This window comes from Hibiscus syriacus, unplaced genomic scaffold, assembly GCF_006381635.1.
Source record: "Hibiscus syriacus cultivar Baekdansim isolate YM2019G1 unplaced genomic scaffold, ASM638163v2 tig00116958_pilon, whole genome shotgun sequence".
Classification (NCBI taxonomy): Eukaryota; Viridiplantae; Streptophyta; class Magnoliopsida; order Malvales; family Malvaceae; genus Hibiscus; species Hibiscus syriacus.
This window is the reverse complement of record NW_024063484.1, coordinates 1,957,792-1,979,287: the sequence shown is the minus strand read 5'-3', so window position 1 is coordinate 1,979,287 and position 21,496 is coordinate 1,957,792. Positions and strand designations below refer to the sequence as shown.

At 32.5% G+C, this 21,496-nt stretch overlaps 1 pseudogene; it reads left to right on the top strand.

Moving 5' to 3' along the window:
* The first annotated feature begins 10,360 nt into the window (after positions 1-10,360).
* LOC120189457 lies at positions 10,361-18,219 on the top strand (annotated as a pseudogene).
* The last annotated feature ends 3,277 nt before the right edge of the window (positions 18,220-21,496 follow it).

Genomic DNA, 21,496 nt, shown 5'->3' with positions numbered 1-21,496 from the left:
CCTGCATCTGCCTACAGTGTAAAATAAACCCAGAAAAAATATTATATAATCGTTAAGGAACTAAACCCAGAAAAAATATTATATAATTATAAAAATGATTAAGTAGATTGTTATGTGATCCTAATTGTATAATATTTATTAAATTATAAAAATATTTATATAAATTTGTTAAACTAATTTATTAAATATGATTAAGTAGATTGTTATGTGATCCTAATTGTATGATTATATAAATTATAAAAATATTTATATTATCATTTTTTAAACTAATTTATATTATCATTTTAGTAGTAACAACTAATGTTGCTATCATTTATATACATAAATTTTGTTCTATGATTTTTTTTAATTATTCGTGAGGATAAATTTCTATATAAACCTCACATTTTACATGTTGATGGCACTAAGCAATATTTTTTTCTACATATTTTTATATTAGATTCAACTTAAATTATAGATCTAATTAATCATATTCAATAAATAATACATTTATATGTCAATGAAATATTTTTAATTCATGTTACTTAAATTTTTTGAACTTATAATTAAAAAATAAGTATTTAAATATATTAATATATAAAAATATCTAAATTTAATTAATATAAACCTTTAAAATAAATATTAACCTAATGTAATCTAACATTAATGTATAAGTAGATTCATTAGATATAGAGATAGAAAAATTAAGGAATATACCTTTTAGCTTTTATCCCACATTGCCAAGAAACATAACATAAACACTCCAATATGTATATATATAAATTAACATCATTAAACTCTTCAACTCATGGAATTAATATGTATTAAATTATGTTGTTAGTCGCTACAGTTTTATTTTTCAATTTTTGTAACACTCCAACCCGTACCCGACCCGGATACGAGTCTGAAATGTCACATTAACTTTTTGAAACCATGTTCTTACAAAATAACAAAATATTTGGACTTGTATTAAGAAAATACGATAATATATCGTTGAATTATGTTCGTTATAACAAATTTAAGGAAGTAAACGTTTTTATGAATAGTACTATACAGTATGAATAGTACTCTGAACAATAATAAATAGTACCATAAACAATAGTGAACAGTACTATGAACAGTGTCGAATGCTAAAATTTTCCAGAATGCTACAGGGGTATTGATACCCTGCTACAGTGTACCGATACCCTTGCTACAGTAAATTTCGGTCCACTTATATAAAACTCATAAAAATTAAACTTTCATCATCATAAAGATTACCATTTACATATATACGTTTAAAACATTACAAAACTCGATCATATGGTTTTACAAAACCGATTAGAACATATCGAATTCAAACCTTTATTTACATGCCAACCACCATCAATATTACAAAATACATAGTATTCAATTCTTTTTTGATCTGATCTTTGGAAAGGAGGAACTGACCTGTCTTGCATAACTTTTATCAATCTTCCTCTTCTCGAAACATACGTATGAAACAATCACACGCTAAGTTATTGACTTAGTGAGGCATAATAAACATATAATAGAATCATAGAACATTCCATATAACAAAGGTCTGTAACAACAAAACCTTTCTCAAATTTTACCCTTGAACTTGGGTGCTCTTAACCTTTTTAACTATTTCGATACATTCATTCTATGAGTTAACGATGTATACAATTGAAAACACATCGGAATATCATTCAACATCATGAATCATTCTCTAATCTTATACATATATATTCCCTGAGGTGTTCGCTCTTCTCCCTACCTGGTCATGTTAGGTGAATTGTTATTGCCTTCATGTCTATCGCGTTCCTCTTCACTTTGGAAGCTCTCATATATTCTTGTGCTCATATCATTTCTTCTATCACATATCATGTGTGCATATGATCATCCAATTCATATCATATAACATATGTCATTTGCATATGTTCACATATCATCTATTATATCATATAAACATATATATCTCATAGATCATTCTCAGGTATTCACTTATATTATATAACATAACACTTTAGCTCTATTAACATGACAACACATTCCTTACCCTATCAAATCAGAAAATTTTCCACTTTGTGTTGGCATGTATATTTTTTAAAACACTTTTGACTTCGTTTTTAGCCTAAAATCGGCTAAATCCTAGCTCTGATACCATTAAATGTAACACCCCAACTCGTACCTGACCCGTATACGAGTCTGAGATATCACATTGACATTTTAAAACTTTTATTATTGCAAAATAACAGAACATTTAAACTCATATTAAGAAAATACGATCATATATTATTGAATTTTGTTTGTTATAAAATTTTGAGGCAAAAACGTATTTATGAACAGTAAAATACGATATGAACAATACCGTATGAATAATAATGAACAGTAATAAACAATACCGTGAACAATACCCGATGTTAAAATTTTTTAGATTGTCATAAGGGAACCGATTCCCCTGTTACAGGGAATCGATACCCTGCTACAGTATTTCCGTAAAACATATAGAAACTCTTAAAATTTAAAACGTTCATCTCTATACATTTACTATTTACATATATATATGTTTAAAACATTCCAAAATTCGATCAGAGCGTATCCAATACAAATCCTTTATTTATTATATGCCAACTAAATTCTTTCTAACAAAATACATGTAATTTGATCTACATTTATGATCTGATCTTTGGTAAGGATAACTGACCTGTCTTGTTCATCTTTATTTCTCTTTTCGCTTTCCAAACCTACGTGTAAAACAATCACACGCTAAGTCGATGACTTAGTAAGACATATAAAACATGTAATATAACCATATACCATTTCATATAAACAAAAGGCATACGTCTGCAAATACTATCATTAATCACTTTTACTTATCATATATTCATCATATAACACATATATCAATATACCAAGGAATAAACATATCATCATGTAATTTTTATAACATATTTCATATTACCAAATATACATATCACATATAGTGTATTTGTTATTATATCTTATTAATCCATGTACACATGTAACTAATTTTTTTTATCATATAACACATACTAAACATTTTTATACAGATCATGGAACACATATATCATTTCACAACAGAGAACACACATCGTATCATATCAATTGATTTATTTACTCTCTTTAAAGTCTATGTATTAGCCCATGTATACTTTTGAGAACTTAAGGTATGTGAGTACATTGAGGTTGTGTACCACTATGATGTTACCACAGCTCGTATAAATGTCCCGAAGGACCTATCCAGAGGTCATACAGAACTTTGACAAATGTTCATAGGTCCCGAAGAACCTAGGTAAACTGTTTATATGTTCCTTAGAACATATGTATATTGTCCATATATCTCGAAAGACATATGTATATTGTTCATATGTCTCAAAAGACATAGGTATAATGTCCATATGTCTCGAAAGACATAGGTAATTCTGTCTATATGTTCCGTAGAACATAGGTAAACCCTCGACTCTTGGCATGCCAACTATACCCCTAGCTATCATATCACATAACATGGGCATTATCATTTATAACAGTTCATATGTTCACGTCACTTATTCATATCATTTCTCTTTTAATCACATATTTCTTCTTTTCTGTCACATACCACATGTACGTGTAATCATTGATCTTATAATCACATGTTCCTTCTATTCTGTCACATACCACATGTATGTGTGAACATATATCTCATATCACATAACATATATCACATAGGTTCATATCATGTAACATACATATCACATGTGCATATAATCACGTAGTTTACTTTTATGTAATTCATATCACTTATCATATGATTTCATATTCATATGTCACATAGCTTGTATCACTTTATATGGTTTCACATTATATATATATATATATATATATAGCATATCTTGTTCACATATATTTCCCATATAAACTCATATCATTTTATTCATATCTTATTCTTACATCTCGTCTATGTTCATTCACTTAATCTTCTATGTTCATATATCACATATTTATATCATTCATTATGTCAATATCATAGGCTTATGTAAACATATATATATATATATATATATATCACTTATACCGGTTCCTATGTCTTATCACACTAGCAAATACTCATACAAATCATGTCATACATACAATAACATAAATACAATTTAAATTGCACTCACCTTAGCCATGCTTTGATTCAATCCTAATTTTTTGATTGTTCCAAAACTTGTTTAGGCTCAATATCTACATAAACATAATTTCTGGAATGATTATCAGAAGCCTAAACCTTATAACTTATGTTAACAACTTAAGCTAGTTTAATTAATCAACATTCCATTTTTTTTCTTTAGGAGGGAATCGATACCCCCCAGGGGGTATCTGTACCCCCTGCATAATCTGGATTTTTTGCCCAGAAAATTACTGTTCATACACGAAAATTCACTATTTCCACTTCAATTCTTCATGTTTCATTCCCTTTCATATTCTTAACTCAAATATACATACTTAAACTAATTTCTACTCATTTATCACATCTTAAACCTCAAAATCTTCTCCTCTTTATGAACTTCAAAAATCATACCCAATTTTCAACATGTTTCAAATTCAATTATAACACTTAATACTTCTTAATTAAGCTGATGACAAGTCAAATTTAACTTCAAATTCAACTTATCAACTCTATTTCAAGATTTCATTCAAGAACTCCAAATCTTTAATATTCCCTAACTCCTTTATCATTTGATTTTAAGATAACTTAAGCTTTCTTTAAGCTCAGTTATCATCTAATGATCAAAGCCCAACCATAAAATCAACAAATAATTAGCTAAATCGAAAACTTACATTTGTTTGTATGCTTCACGGTGAAGAAGGAGAAGAAGATGAGAGAAATGTCTGGAAACCTTTGTCCACATTTCTCTTTCACGTGGGTTATAAGATAACCCCCAAATATTATTTTATTCTTTTATTTGTTCAATGACCTTTTTACCCTTTAATTCATTTGATAACTACTAACAACTTTCAGGAAATATCTCCACATAAATCATTGAACTATTCAACTATTCTACTTTTATCCCCAAATTTTAAAATTTTATAATTTGATCACTAACCCGGTATTGAGGATGCTACACACATATACTATCATTATCATGATCTCTATCATTATCATTAACCAATTTATCATATGCTTTTGTACTTATCATTTATGTATATCATATAACACATATATCATAAATAAATAAACATACATAATATCATATAATAATGCAAAAACTTTTGATATCTTTTATAGGCTCACGTATATTACTGAGAACTTAAGGTATTCGAGTACATTGAGGTTGTGCACTTATGCTATCACCACTGCTCGAATAAGTCTCACTGAGTGGCATATGAAATTTTGTCCCGAAGGACCTGTGAATATGTCCTGAAAGACCTATGAGTTGTCCCGAAGGACCTATGAAACCCTCGACTCTTGGCATGCCAACTATACATATAGCTCTCGTATCATATAACATGGGCATTATTATTTATCATTTCACATATTCATATAAGCTCATAGCTTCGTTCACATATACCTGTAATCATGTAGTTTCTTTTCACGTAGTTCATGTCAATTCTCATATTACATGTACATTTTCTCATATATCTCATATCATATAATTCATGCTCTATCCTCTTATGTTCACATGACATATAATGCATACAAATCATATTCACACATGCCTTTACTCATGAATTCATACATCATACAAATCATGTCATCTTTTGTTCTCATATGTTTCTCATACATCACATATATCATTGTTATTACATTAAAAGATATACATGTAGTCTTATGTGCCCTATCAATACTATATGTTCCTGTAATCTCCTATTACCTTATAAGTAAATACTACTTATTTTATCTCACCTTTCAATTTATTCTCTTAATTATTTATATCAATTCACATGGTTTATTACCCAACTTATATCACATTTTCAAGTATTACACATATCTCGTCACATATCTTTTATTATAATTTCATATATAATAACATATACTCATTTTCATGTATTCATGCACACATAAGAATCGCAAATCAAATAACATTTTAGGAGTCACTTCTTACCATAGTAACTCCGTCACTGACTCATCACAAGCAAATGTATGTTCGATAACATAAGTACAATTAAATTTGCACTCACCTTGACACTTTATATATTCAAATCTACTTCTATGATTTATTTCTTTGGATTGATCTTATCATTGCAGTCGTTTCAGAACTTGCTTGTGCTCGATATCTACACAATCATACATTTTTAAGGTAAATATCAGATATATACACCTTGTAATTTGATACTAATAACTTAAACGAATTTAATAAACCCATATTCACTTTTTCATTTAGGGGGTATCGATACCCCCTAAGGTATCGGTACCCTTATTATATTATGGAATTTTGTTCAAGAGGGTATTAGTACACATACATAGGGTGCCGATACACTATGCCCAAAACAGACTTTTTCACCCGAAAATTCATCATTTCCAGCTTAAATTCTTCATGTTTCATTCCCTTTTCTGTTCTTAACTCAAGTACATATACTTAAACAAATTTCTACTCATTCAATACATCCTTAACCTCAAAATTCTATCTTTCATATAGAAATCAATAATCATACCAAATTTTCAAGATACTCTAAATCTAATTCTATCACTTCATATCTCTTAATTAAGTTGATGACAAGTCAAATTTAGTTTCAAATTCAACTTATCAACTCTTTTCTAGAAATTCACTTAAAAACTCATTCTCTTTAATCTTTCATAACTTCTTCATCTTTTGATTTCAAGACAACCTAAGCTTTCCTTAAGCTTAAGTATCACCTAAGGATCAAAACCCATACTTAAAATCAACAAATAATCAACTAATCAGAAAACTTACCTTTGCTTGACTCCCTCTCTCTCGTATGATGATGATGATGATGATGATGAAGAAGAAGAAGAAGAAGATGATGAAAGAATTGTGTGGAATCAAAATGGATTCCACGTGTTTCCCTTATCTTATAAGGGAAATAAAAATCTTTCATGTCAAATGACCATTTTACCCTTTAATTCATTTGATAATTACAAACAACTTTCAGGAAATATTTCCAAATAAATCATTGAACTATTAAACTATTTTACTTTAATCACCATATTCTGAAATTTTACGATTTAGTCACTAACCCGGTATTGAGGATGTTACAATTTCTTTTAAAGTATATTTTTTTAAAATGCGTTTAAGGAATTTGATGTGACAAGAAAATCATGGAAGACGCGGTTCTTGCCTGGAAAGTGTGCCTTAGGACATGCACCTTTGGTCCACTTAAGCAAAGGCGTGTTTCACTTAACGCGCCTTATTATCACTCAGTCAGAAAGGGTGCTAGACCAATAAAATTTGGGTGCCTAACAAGTAATATTATAATATTTGGGTATTTTTGGGTAAAAACGCCTTTGAAAGCCACTCGATTTTGCAAAAGCAAGTTAGATAGAATTTTAAAAAATGCTTAACACAAAAATAAGTCCCTAAATTATATTTAAAATTTATTCTTCATCCGTTATACTTTTAGGTGCCTACCGTTAAAAAAGTGTTAAAAGTGACACATGTAATATTTATATTTTTTTATTTAAAAATAAAATATTTTAAAAAAATATAAACATGACACGTGTCATATAACGGTTTTTTAACAGTAGGCACCTAAAAATGTAATGAAAAAAACATTAAACACCTATTTTTAACAAAAAAATTCTTTAGGCAACAAAAGCTAATTTTGAGTATAGTTTAGACGCTTATTTTTATATTAAGTTTATTAAAAATGTATGTTATGTAACTTTTGGGCTTAGTTGTTTTTAGGGTAAATTATACAAATTGTTCCCCCTATTATAAGATGTTGTTTTATTGAATCCACCTACTATTAAAAGTTATAAAATGATCTTTCGATTAAAGGACGATGCTTTGTTGAGTCCCTCGACTATTAAAAATTACAAAATAGTCACTCGATTATTCATATATTTCAAATATGTCCTTTTACGTTAAAAATTTAACGACAATCTGAGTTGTAAGTTAACCTACTGACTAATATATGATAAAATTTGATCCTAGAATCTGAAACGACCATCATATTTCAGTCAGTACGTTAACGTCTAGCTCAAATGGCAATCAAATTTTTAACAAAAAAAGGATTAGTTTGGAATATATGAATAGTCATGTGACCATTTTATAACTTTCAGTAATTGATGGACTCAACAAAGTAACATCCTATAGTCATATGACAATTTTGTAACTTTTAATAGTCAAAGGACTCAATAAAATAACACCTTATAGTTAGAGGACCATTTATACTCTTTACCCTAGTTTTTAATATGTTTTTTTTGTAATTTTATTTTATTAAAAGATTTAAAATAATAGAGTGGAAAATAATAAATTAGTCTGGAAAAATTAAAGGGATAAACCTTGGTAATAACATCACATACATTTAAATTTTATTAATCAAGCACGAACCAATTAAACTTAGTGATTAAATGATTTATTGTTATCCCCTAAGGTTTCGGGTTTGAACATATACGTGAAAAGTATGTCGATAGTTAAAAGATTTATTGTTATAATGAGTCCTGACCAAATATGCTTGCTCCAAACCGAGCTAATCTTTAAAAAAAAAAATTGAGACATTTTATTTCTTGAAATTTGAATTGTTATTTTATTTACTCCAAACAATTAAATTCGTTAAAAAAATTAATAATCTATTTTCGTTCTTAAAGATTTACAAGATCATCTTCTCCCACGGTTTAAAAAAATTCGTTTCTTACATAAAATCTTGTGGCCGTCGAATAAGAATCCCGCAGTTGATTTGCATGTTGTTGCCCCAACATTGATTTATACCCTTAAATACAAACTATCACCGGCACATTCAGATCATATACAACCCATATCGCCATTATTGTCTCTTACTTCAAATTCATCAAAACTGAATCAAAAGCTTCGCTTTAGCAGAACTTTGTAAACGTATTTTAAACCTGCATTCTAATGCATCAAAGAAAGCACACTGTAAATTATAATCTAACGTTAGATTATCGTTACGAACAACACAAGATCGAGACAAAAGGCTTCTGAAGAAACACGATAAACAATTGAAGACTAAGATCAAACTACGAGAGTTAGAGGTTAATGGAAGGCACCGCCACCCCATGCTATATTCAAGATAACAAATAAACTAGAAACCTGTCTAATTTGAAGCAAGAAAATGGAGGAGTGATCAGAGTTATCACAGGTTAAAATGGTGTTACGATGAACGGTGTGGATTAAAAGAGAGATTGAGAGAATTCGAGGCCAAACTATATCTTTTTTCTCTAAAATTTACGAGTTAAATTAGAAGTTAACCCTTTTTGTTATCGTGTCAAGCGAGTAATATAATTTAACTGCAAATAGATAACATAAATGATCAAAATATAATGTTTTCAAATTTGATGTTCAAAAGAAGAAAGACTGAAAATTAAAATGACCTTCAAATGTAATTTACCCATATTGATTCAAAAAAATTACATAATTTTATTTTTTAATATTAATAATCAGAATAATTCTTGATAGAAAATACAATAATTTATTTTATCAATAAAACAACTTAATAAATTCAAGTATTTATTATAAACTCACGGGATATACTTACCCAAGGCTAACACAGGATTAAGATAGTTTTTAATACTCTCTCTTAGAGTTTTCGGCTCTAATATTTTTCTTTTCATTATCGACTTTTAATATTAATTAATTTTCATTTATCTTATTATATCGTATATTTATTTTGACACGTTTTTCTTTATTTTCGTTTTAATTAAATGTGTAATATTTATAACGATAAACACCTGTATGAGTTAAAATAATTTAGGTATCTATTCGAGAAAATATATATAATTTGAATACTTATTTTAATATTAAGCCTATATTTTAAATCTATTTATTTTATATAAAAATAATAAATTTTATATAGTATAAGTAAATCTTATTAGACAATTGAAATTTATAATATTTTTCTATTTTGACTGTACATACTTGGAGTCTACAACTCGTCAAAAGCAAAAATATCGCGACAGATAAAGAGACACAAAAGACTCGCGTAATAACGGAAGGGACAGGACAAACAAGACAGGAGACGAGGGGACCCACTGGACGTGTGTACCGAATATTCGCTATATTTGAATTAGAGGTTTGGAATCCGCTTTTCTTTCCATCATCCCAAGCAATGATAAGCTGATAACTAAATCAATAACACATCATACCTATCACGATAAGCAGATTAGCCTTTCACTGCTATGTCAGTAGAAAAAGAAAGACGTCTGTACAACGCATAGAAGATAGCGAGACCACTTCGCTCTCTCCTCCCCTCCCCTCCCCTCCCCTCCCTCTTTTCTCTCTCTTCTGTATCTTTTTCTTCTTGTTCATTGCATTTGGAACCCTAGAAAATCCTCGAAACTCGAGCTTCACATAAACATCAGAGAAAGAAACTGAAGGCGAATCTGTAAATCTCTCGAAATTAGTCCAGATTCGAAGTTAGAGCCGAGTCAATTCGACCGGAATCGTTCCTTGACTCGGCTGGTTTCGAGAGATCGACTTTCCTTTTTGTTTCCGGGAATTAAAAATGTCGTCGCTGAGCAGAGAACTGGTGTTTCTCATACTTCAGTTTCTGGAGGAAGAGAAATTTAAGGAGTCGGTTCACAGGTAAGCCTTTTTTTGTTCAATTAAGTAGTTTCTCTGTATACGTATACGTACAGTGTATTCGTATCTTTACTTTGTATTCTAGTTGTTTTCGTATGCATAAGCAGAAGGAAATGAAGGAAAATTTTGTGAATCTGAAGTTTTACCTTTCTTGGGGGGTATTATGGTAAAATTTGTTTTAGTATTTTTCGTTGCTCTGGTAATTTGAGTTTTAGCGGTGGTGAATTGTGAAAATTAGAGGATTTTGGTTGTTGGGGGAAGTTTTTGATTATTGAATTACTGTGTTTGTATCGAAGAAACGAATTAATTGAATGTATTTGTTGTTTTTCTAGTTTTAAGTTGTTTAATTTTTTTGGTAAACTAAGTTATTTTAATTTTTAATTATTAGAAAGGGGAGAAGATTGGAAAGGAGAAGAAATGATAACTAATTATTAGTTGTAAGTAGATATTTTTTAGGCGGGCTATGTGTTTCTCTATTCCTTAGTACCTCACTTTTGGCTTCGGGAAGTACGGAGATTTGTTTTGCAAATTGATAGCATGTACATGGTTGTGATTTTTTTGTTTGAAACAATTCCCGTCTCCTGTAGGCTTGAGAAAGAATCAGGGTTTTTCTTCAACCTGAAGTACTTCGAAGAGCAAGTTCAGGCCGGAGAATGGGAAGAGGTTGAGAAGTATTTATCTGGTTTTACAAAAGTTGATGATAATCGGTATTCCATGAAGATATTCTTTGAGATAAGGAAACAGAAGTATCTGGAAGCACTCGATCGGTATTGTTAATGCTTCAGTTGTTTTCCTAATATAAATTCTTAAAATTAATGATTAATGAATAATTTTTTTCCTGCTTAAATACATTGAATTTTACTATTGTGTTGCAGGCAAGAAAAGGCAAAGGCTCTTGAAATATTGACAACTGATTTAAAGGTGTTTTCCACATTTAATGACGAATTATACAAAGAAATCACTCAGCTTTTGACACTCAACAATTTCAGGTAATTTCATGGTGGAAATAAACTGTGCTATGTAGTTTCTATTTGCCAAGGCATAACATTGATGGATGATTTCTATATATTAAGCAGTTTTTAAGTTTAGAGATTTGATTGGATAACAAGGATTTTTTTTTTTTATATAAGTAAGCTTTTTTCAGCCAAGAGCCAAGTAACTACATCTTGATCCTTTTTTAGAGAAAACTTTCATTTTAATGTAAACCAAACCCTGATGAATGCCTGATATCTTCCTAGTTGTGCAATTGTATTTTTCTGTTCTGATTGCAGGGAAAATGAGTAGCTTTCCATTTTAATGTAAACCAAACCCTTATGAATGCCTGAAATCTTCCTTGTTGTGTAATTGTATTTTTCTGTTCTGAATACAGGGAAAGTGAGCAGCTTTCCAAATATGGGGATACAAAAACTGCTCGAGCTATAATGTTGGTAGAACTAAAGAAACTCATAGAAGCAAATCCACTTTTCCGTGATAAGCTTGCTTTCCCTACTTTGAGGTCCTCAAGACTAAGGACTTTGATCAACCAAAGGTGAAGTTGATATGATACTTGCTACTATGGAGTCGGGATTCAAATATAATTTGTTTACTATTAAATATGTATGAATATATTTTTGATTTGCAATTATGGGTCCATACAGCTTGAACTGGCAGCATCAGCTATGCAAGAACCCAAGGTCAAACCCTGACATCAAGACTTTATTCACAGATCACACATGTACGCCTCCAAATGGTCCTCTTGCACCTACACCTGTCAATCTTCCAGTTGCTGCAGTTGCAAAACCTGCTGTGTATACATCACTTGCAGCACACAGTGTATGCAGTCATTTTGTTATTTCTGTGAATGGTGTTCTTCTTTAATAATGTTTATAACATTGCTTGACACACGGCTTGTCCTATTTTTGGCATACAGCCCTTCCCTCCACCCGCTGCAGCAGCTGCTGCTGCTAATGCTGGTGCTTTAGCAGGCTGGATGGAAAATGCTTCTGCCTCATCATCTGTCCAAGCTGCTGTTGTCACTGCATCATCTATATCTGTTCCACAAAATCAAGGTCAGAACTTAAGTCTGACTCATTGGAATCAGCTTTACTAAAGACTGGAATAATTTGGACATTTAATCTATTATTCACAAGTTGGTCAAAACTTAGTTTAATGCTCCCCCTTGAAACTGGGGTGTGTGGTTCCCGTCTTTTGTCTGTATCAGTGTAGAATGACATTTTCGTCATTTCTTATCCCTGGATGTGTTGCTCTTGAGGAAACAATTCTCTTTTAACTTGAATTCTTATTTACCTTTTCTTGTTGGTATTGAAGACTCTAGGGCATTTATGTTTTTTCCCCTATAAAGAAACTCTGCCTTTAAATGCCATACAAGATTGCCTAGGCGACCAATTTGTGTCATGTAAATCTCTTGTTATGTACGCATTTTAATCTTATCTCCATTTGAACTGTTTCAGTCTTAAAGCGTCCGAGAACACCTCCAGCAGTACCTGGGATGGTTGATTATCAGAATCCTGACCATGACCAGCTAATGAAAAGATTGCGGCCTGCTCCTTCAGTTGAGGAGGTGATTTGTCTCTCTTCCCCCCCCCCCCCCCCCCGGGGGGGGCCTTCCTTTTATCCTTCTTACTTGTTCCGCAACTTGTAGTTTCCCTTTGGTTTTGTTTTAGTAAATATGTTTATATTTTCCACTTTTAGGTTACATATCCCGTACCACGGCAGCAAGCTTGGTCATTGGATGACCTACCAAGAACAGTGGCTTTTACCATGCATCAAGGATCCATGGTCACAAGCATGGATTTTCATCCTTTACACCACACATTGTTACTTGGTATGGAAGTTTATTTATATCTTTCTCATCAAGACGAGCTTGAAATTTATCTCCTTTTATGATGCAATGTAATTGGAGCAGTTGGTTGTTCTAATGGTGAAATCACACTATGGGAACTTGGAATGAGGGAGAGGTTAGTTTCAAAGCCATTCAAGATATGGGGAATGTCAACATGTTCAGTGCAATTCCAGGTTTGTGTCATTAATTTATTGAGGTTTCTCTCTATGTGATAGTGTCACATGACTCATGTCTGTTTTAGCAATTTCTCTATGTTTCAACACCTATATTAATTTTGTTAGTGGAATTACTGCAGGCTTTAATGGTCAATGATACACCAATATCTGTCAGCCGCATCACATGGAGCCCTGATGGAAGTTTTATAGGTGTGTTCCTTTTGATGGATTACTATCATTTTAGTTCGCATATGTTTGTGCTTATTGCCTTTCTTGTTGCAGGTGTTGCATTTTCCAAACACTTGGTTCACTTTTATGCATATCCTGGATCAAATGATCTAATCCAGCGCTTGGAGGTTAGTTATTTTTTTCTACTTCTGAAACTAAAAGGATTCATAACTAGTGTTCGACTTTTTTTTCTTATTAACAGATTGATGCCCATGTTGGTGGTGTAAATGACTTGGCCTTTGCTCACCCAAACAAACAATTGTGCATTGTTACCTGTGGAGATGACAAGCTTATAAAGGTAAAGGGTATTAAGTTTTATTAGAAGTATTTGATTAAACTGGATGTTTCTTGTTATCCTCATCAAAGAAATGAAGCAGGTATGGGATTCGATGACGGGATAAAAGCTGTTCAATTTTGAAGGTCATGATGCACCAGTTTATTCCATCTGCCCACATCATAAAGAGAACATTCAGGTACCAACAAAATATGTCATGGTTGTTGATTATATATACCTTTTAGTCATAAGGATAGGAAACACGTAACAAAGCCTTAATTGTAAAACTGATGCACCAGTTGTGTTTGTGCTGTCTTGACTGAGGTTATAACTAGTCTTTGCCGCCTAAAGTCACTCTCACAACAACTTGTTCAAACTTTAAAGCATGAAAGTACGTTTATCAATCTGCTCTTGCCTTCTGTAATTTATGATTCCACTTTCAGTTAGTATCCATCACAGGGCTGCCTGATTTATCACAATTCAAAGCCATTTTCATAATTCTAGTTAGTACTTTCCCCTAATAAATCAATCTTCCCCTTGTTGCTACACTGGTCTACTATATCTGATTCACTCCAATATTTTAGGTCAGTGTCGTATGGACATATAGTTTTAGTTGGTTCTGTTAAATTACTTTTTGTTTTGGCTGAGAATTGAATGCTTATTTTTCTGTATGAATGCCAATTTATACCCATGTGGTGATCATCTATGCCGTTGAAGTTTATATTTTCAACTGCTGTCGATGGGAAAATTAAGGCTTGGCTGTATGACAATATGGGTTCCAGAGTTGACTATGATGCCCCTGGTCACTGGTGTACTACAATGCTTTACAGTGCTGATGGAAGTAGGTATGATCATGAATTTTAAGATAGAACTTTCATTAAAAATTTTGAGTTTATTGAAAAATTTTGTTTGCTCTTAACACCTTTAAGTCTTTTGCTGATTTCATTCCAGTTTTGAACTTTTGCTGATTTCTGATTTTGTTTCAGATTGTTCTCTTGCGGAACTAGTAAAGATGGAGAATCTTTTCTGGTTTTAGTGGAATGAAAGTGAAGGAGCAATAAAGAGGACTTATGTGGGGTTCAGAAAGAAATCAGCTGGTGTGGTGTCGTTTGACACAACACAAAATCATTTTCTAGCTGCTGGAGAAGATAGCCAGATAAAGTTTTGGGACATGGAGAATATCAATCTTCTCACTTTCACAGATGCCGAGGGAGGACTCCCTGTAAGTTAAATATTCGAATCTCATAGCTGTTTTGTGAAACATATTACATATATGCTACTATGTTGAGTACCTAACGGATCATATTAATTGCTTCAGAGTCTTCCACGTGTGAAATTCAATAAGGAAGGAAATCTCCTAGCGGTGACTACAGCTGACAATGGATTCAAAATACTTGCAAATGCTGTGGGTATTAGATCTTTAAGAGCAACTGAAACATCAACTTTCGATCCACTGAGAACATCCATTCTTTCTGCTTCGATTAAGGTAATGATTGTTTAAATTTGCTTAATATGTCCTTAAGAAAATTCATGTCTAAATACCATCATGTTTTTATGTTTTCTCTGTTGGTTAGGCTTCTGGCTCTTCTGCAGCTGGCAATGTCGGTCCTGTAAGTTGTAAATCGGAAAGGAGCTCTCCTGTCAGGCCTTCTCCTATACTAGTATGCTAGCTGGATGTACCTTGAGTCACCTTTTGAACTTTTTTTCTGAATACCGTAGTTGGAGCTTGCGGTATTAATCATATTGTTCATTTTTTGGAGAGGAACTTTTTGTTCTTGCTCTTGGTTACCACTACAAGCACATTAGGAGATTATATTTAAGGCCCAACTTCCTATTTTAGCTCATGGGCGCTCCCTTCCATATCCCTTTTCATGCAATAAGGACCATTTTTGTATTTCCACTGGAACCACTGTGCTGTCTATTATACAAACAGACTTAGGTTTTTCAAGTGTTTTTCATTCTTTTGACGTTCTTCCAATTGCCTTTATTGTTTTGAATTGTTCCCCCCCCCCCCCCAAACAAACAAAAGAATGGAGTTGATCCATTGGGAAGAAATGTCGAAAAGCCTAGAATTGCGGATGATGCAATAGACATCACTAAAGCCTGGCAATTAGCTGAAATCACGGATTCTGCTCAATGTCGGTTGGTTACCTTGCCCGACAGCACGGATGCCTCCAGCAAGGTCTGTTGAACTTCTAATAATCAGTTCTGTGTCGTTGTTTTTCTACCATAGCACTGAACCATTGCATCTCCTTAAAGGTTGTCCAGCTTCTGTATACAAATTCTGCTGTTGGCATTTTGGCACTTGGGTCAAACGGTGTTCAGAAGCTATGGAAGTGGTCCCGCAGTGATCAGAATCCATCTGGGACGGTAAAATAATTTCTCTAATACGATTGTTTTACTTTCGACAGTTTCTTTCTAAATTCCTTCCTTTTAATTGATGACCAGAACTCTAAAGTCCTTTAAACTTTAAAGGCCACTGCCAATGTAGCTCCACAACATTGGCAACCAAACAGTGGTCTTCTTATGATTAATGATATAACAGGTGTCAACCTGGTAGAAGCTGTACCATGCATAGCACTCTCGAAGAATGATTCGCATGTGATGTCAGCGACTGGTGGAAAAGTTTCTTTGTTTAACATGATGACTTTCAAGGTATGCCTTCATTTACCTGTGTATTGAATGCATTTCATGATTGGCATGCTAATAATATCATGATTTGCAGGTAATGACAACATTTATGTCCTCCTCCAGCCTCAACATTCTCGGCATTCCATCCACAGGATAATAATATCATAGCGATCGAAATGGAGGATTCAACTATCCATATTTACAATGTTCGAGTAGACGAGGTGAAACTTCCTAACAGTTTTTGATGCGTTCTATTTGTTCTTACTTCCTGGCATTTTAAGTGGTCCTGATGCAATCTGTTTTCAACTTTTTAGGTGAAATCAAAATTGAAAGGTCACCAAAAACGGGTAACCGGTTTGGCTTTCTCAACCAACCTCGGTATCTTGGTTTCATCAGGCGCTGATGCTCATGTAAGTAGTATCCTGGCTCGTCATATTTTACTTATTTTGTTTGCATCTTCCCTTTGGGTTTCGAAAGCTATAAAATTTCCGGTAATCATAAAAATATAGAGAAGGCCAACCGATTTTTTCAGTTAGTTTTTCGAGTTAATCTCCTTGATATTTTTCGGGTTCCAGCATCTCTGATATATATTTCAAATTCTTTCATCAACTTATTTTCAAGTTTTTTAGTTATATTAGTACTTGTTAACATCTTGCATTTCTCTGCAGCTGTGTGTGTGGAGCATTGATACGTGGGAGAAAAGGAAATCGGTTCCAATCCAAATCCCAGCTGGAAAGGCACCTACGGGTGACACTCGAGTTCAATTTCACTCGGATCAAATTCGCATGCTGGTGGTTCATGAAACACAGCTAGCAATATATGATGCCTCCAAAATGGAGCGCATCCGACAGGTAGTAAACTCAAAATGTGGCATGGACTTTGATGATTTGCTATCTCTTTTACACGAGGGAACACTGTCTAATGCCATTTCATTTGCTGCAGTGGATTCCACTGGATGGACTACCTGCGCCCATATCTTATGCAACATATTCTTGCAACAGCCAATCTGTTTATGCTACCTTTTGTGACAGTAATATCGGGGTGTTCGATGCTGATAGCCTGAAACTTAGATGTCGTATCGGCTCGACAGTTTACTTGCCACCAGCAATCTTGAAGGGGCAAGTTATCTGCAACTTTATTCCATGCAATGCATATATCATTCGGTTTATATAATATAACCGGACTGTTAATCTGGTTCGTTTTACAGAAACAAAGCTGTATACCCGCTTGTCGTCGCTGCACACCCAATGGAGCCAAACCAATTCGCAATAGGTTTTAGTGACGGATCTGTGAAAGTGATGGAGCCATCCGAATCTGAAGGGAAATGGGGAGTGAGTCCGCCAGCGGATAACGGTGTGGCGAATGGTAGAACGACATCGTCATCTACCACAAGAAATCACACCCGATCAGTTACAAAGATGAGATATGTTTTTTATAGTATTGAAAAAGTCTTTTATGTGTGGCTACAAATGTATTGGGTTCTTATTTTTAAGCCTTCCCTGTGTACCATTGCAGCCCTAGATTTTTATGAATGAATGCCCCAATTCTTGTATAACCCTCATTACTTGATTGAGATGGCTTTCTTAGTTTTACTTGTACTTAGCCCCTTGAACTTTTGTAAATATAATTAATATAACCCTGAATGTTATTTTGCATCTATTGTGTTCTTTAAACTATGAAATACATCAATGAGATTCGATCTAACCCAATTTTATTAGGTCACGGTTTCTAAAAAAGTGAATTTGCTCAGGTCAACTTTTTTAAATGGCAAGCTCAGGTCGGATTCGGTTTTAGGATTAAAAATACCCTATCCAACACAAAAATAATATAATTATACATTATATATATAAAGATAACTACGTTAATAACCCTCTCTATATTTATTTTTTTCAAATAGATCCCTATTTTATCGAATAAAATTAATTATTTTTTATAAATATATTTATTTCAGGTCAGTTCTAATCGAATTCAAGTTTTATCTCAAAACACGGATCACGTTTCAAGTCGAGATTTGAATAGGGTGAAGTCACCCAATTTCAAGTGAATGACATTTTTTTTAATTGAATCGGGTTGGACGAAACCCGGCCCATGACATCCCTATTTACTCAAATGGTCTTTAATTAAAATGTTTTATCTCTATTTTTTGAAGTCATCCCTAATTTCATCTCTATTTACTCGAATGGTCTTTAATTATTTAATCAAATCAAATTAATTAAAAAATTAAAATGTTTAATTATTTAATTAAATAGGGTAAATTATGACTGTAGTACTTAAATTATCAGTTTGGTCCATTTTAGTACCTAAACTTTCAATTTTTTCAAAAGCATACTTAAAATTTAGTTTTTATTTCGTTTTAGTACCCATGTTCAAAACTTAACATTAAGTTTTGATTTTTTTTGAAAGTTTAGGTATAAAATGGGCCAAAATTGATAGTTTAGATACTAAACGTTTTAAGTTTTTAACGACAGATATTAAAATGAAACAAAAACTGAACATCAGGTATGGCTTTGAAAAAAATGAAAGTCTAGGTACTAAAACCGACCAAAAATGATAGTTTAGGTATTAAATGCATAATTTACCCAATTAAATATTGTATAAAAAATAAAAAAAATTAGTTTAATATTAAAAGATTAGATAAACTTCACTTTTAATACCTTAAGTATCACTTTTGTTCCATTTGGTCATTAAAGTATTTTTTGTTTCAAAATCATACCTAAAGTTACATTTTAATCACCCAACGTTAAAAATTAATGGTGATGCTAACGTGTCACAATAAGGTAACGTCATATCATCATTGATTTTTTTTTTTAAAATGCCAAGTCAGTAGTTCTATTAATTTTTTAACAAAGGGCGATCAAAATGAAACCAAAATGTAATATTAAGTATGCTTTTGAAAAAAAAATGAATAGTTAGATGACCAAAATGGAACAAAAATGATAATTGAGGTACTAAATGTGTAGTTTATCCTAAAAGATACTAAAAACTTGCGCTAGAGAGTCTCAATCCAGATTCTAAATTGGTTCCTAAAACACATCCTGGTTATTATCAAACTCTTCTTCTTCTTCTTCTCTACCTTGCTCTTACTCCTCTCTTGCTACTTTTTCATGCGAGTCTATCAACATTTTAATTTTGTTTTTTGCTTATATTAGGTATATTTTGCTCAAATTTTTGTTATCGAAAATTTCTTATGACAAGTATGTTATGGTTGTTAAATGAAATTGACAAATTTAGGGATTTAAGAAGAGAAAAGATAATTTAGGATTTAAGAAACATGGATTTTTCATTGAAATCACCAGAATGAATTCCCCTTTACACTCCATTTGCACATATATTTCTAGTACAAGAATCCTAAGAAATTATTATATTCACAGACGGCAAAACTAACATAACCGTTGTACTCCTCTTTTCAAGTTTTGGACTGTTGATGACCCGGTCCAACTTTTCCTTCAAGCAATTGGTCTGCTTCTTCTGGGCTCAGTGGTGTTGGGCCTCCCAAACTCAATTGATCAGCCCCTCTTAATTCAAAACTCCCTATTTTTTTTCCATACTCTCCATTTTGCTAATACACCCCGTTTCATTAACCATTTCCGACTCCCATTTTTCCTTTTTCTACTCGCGACAAACCCCCAATTTGTTTAACGAAATCCCTAATTTCTTCCCCATTTTCTCTGCGAACATAACATTACCATCTCCTTTAATTGATCATTGTCCCTAAGGATCAAAGTCTAGAAATTGAGACTTCAACACACTATAGTCTTCCCAAGTCACATTTTCTACTGCCAAATTGGGCCACTGTATCAAAAACTGAGTCACGCTCTTGTTATGCCTCTTTAAGACCCTTTTGTCATGAACAATGGCTAGGTAGACCTTTATATCTCCATCATCGCTGATCTCTGGAGGATTTTTTATGGAAATTACTTCTTTACCCACCTTTTTCTTCAATAAGCTCACATGAAATACCGGGTGAATTTTTTAATTCGGAGGTAGTTTCAGTAGTTTCCTTTATCCTTTCTAATTTTATTATCCTTTCTATTTTGTAGGGGCTATAGTACTTGGCGGCCAAATTCAAATTCTTTCTGACAGCCACTGATGATTGTTTGTAGGGTTGCAATTTAATGTAAACTTCCTCTCATTCATCAAATTCTCGATCTGTTCTATTTTTGTCTGCGTTTTGTTTCATACGATTCTGAGCCTTAGTTAGGTTCTCTTTCAATATTCTTTGTAGTTGCTCTCTTTCTTCCATCAACTCTTGTACTGAATTAATAGTAGTATCAACTGTCCAACTCATCATGGGAGGCTTGTATCCATACAAAGCCTCAAATGGTGTCACCTCTAAGGTTGTATGATAGTTGGTGTTGTACCACCATTCAACTAAAGGTAAGCATTTAGACCAAGTCCCTAGTCTCAGATATGCTTCTTAAATAATGTTCTACACAATGATTCAACCTCTCAGTATGTCCATCCGTTTCAGGATGATAGGATGTGCTAAACAAGGTGGTAGTGCCTAATTGTCACATCAATTCCTTCCATAAAAGACTTGTGAAAGTCTTAACCCTGTCTGATATGGCCATCTTAGGAGGGCTATGCAACTTGTACACCTGATCCAAATAATTTCTTGCTATTTTAGTTAATGTATAGGGATGAGAGATAACAAAAAAATTCCCATACTTAGTGTACTTATCCACAACCACTAATATGC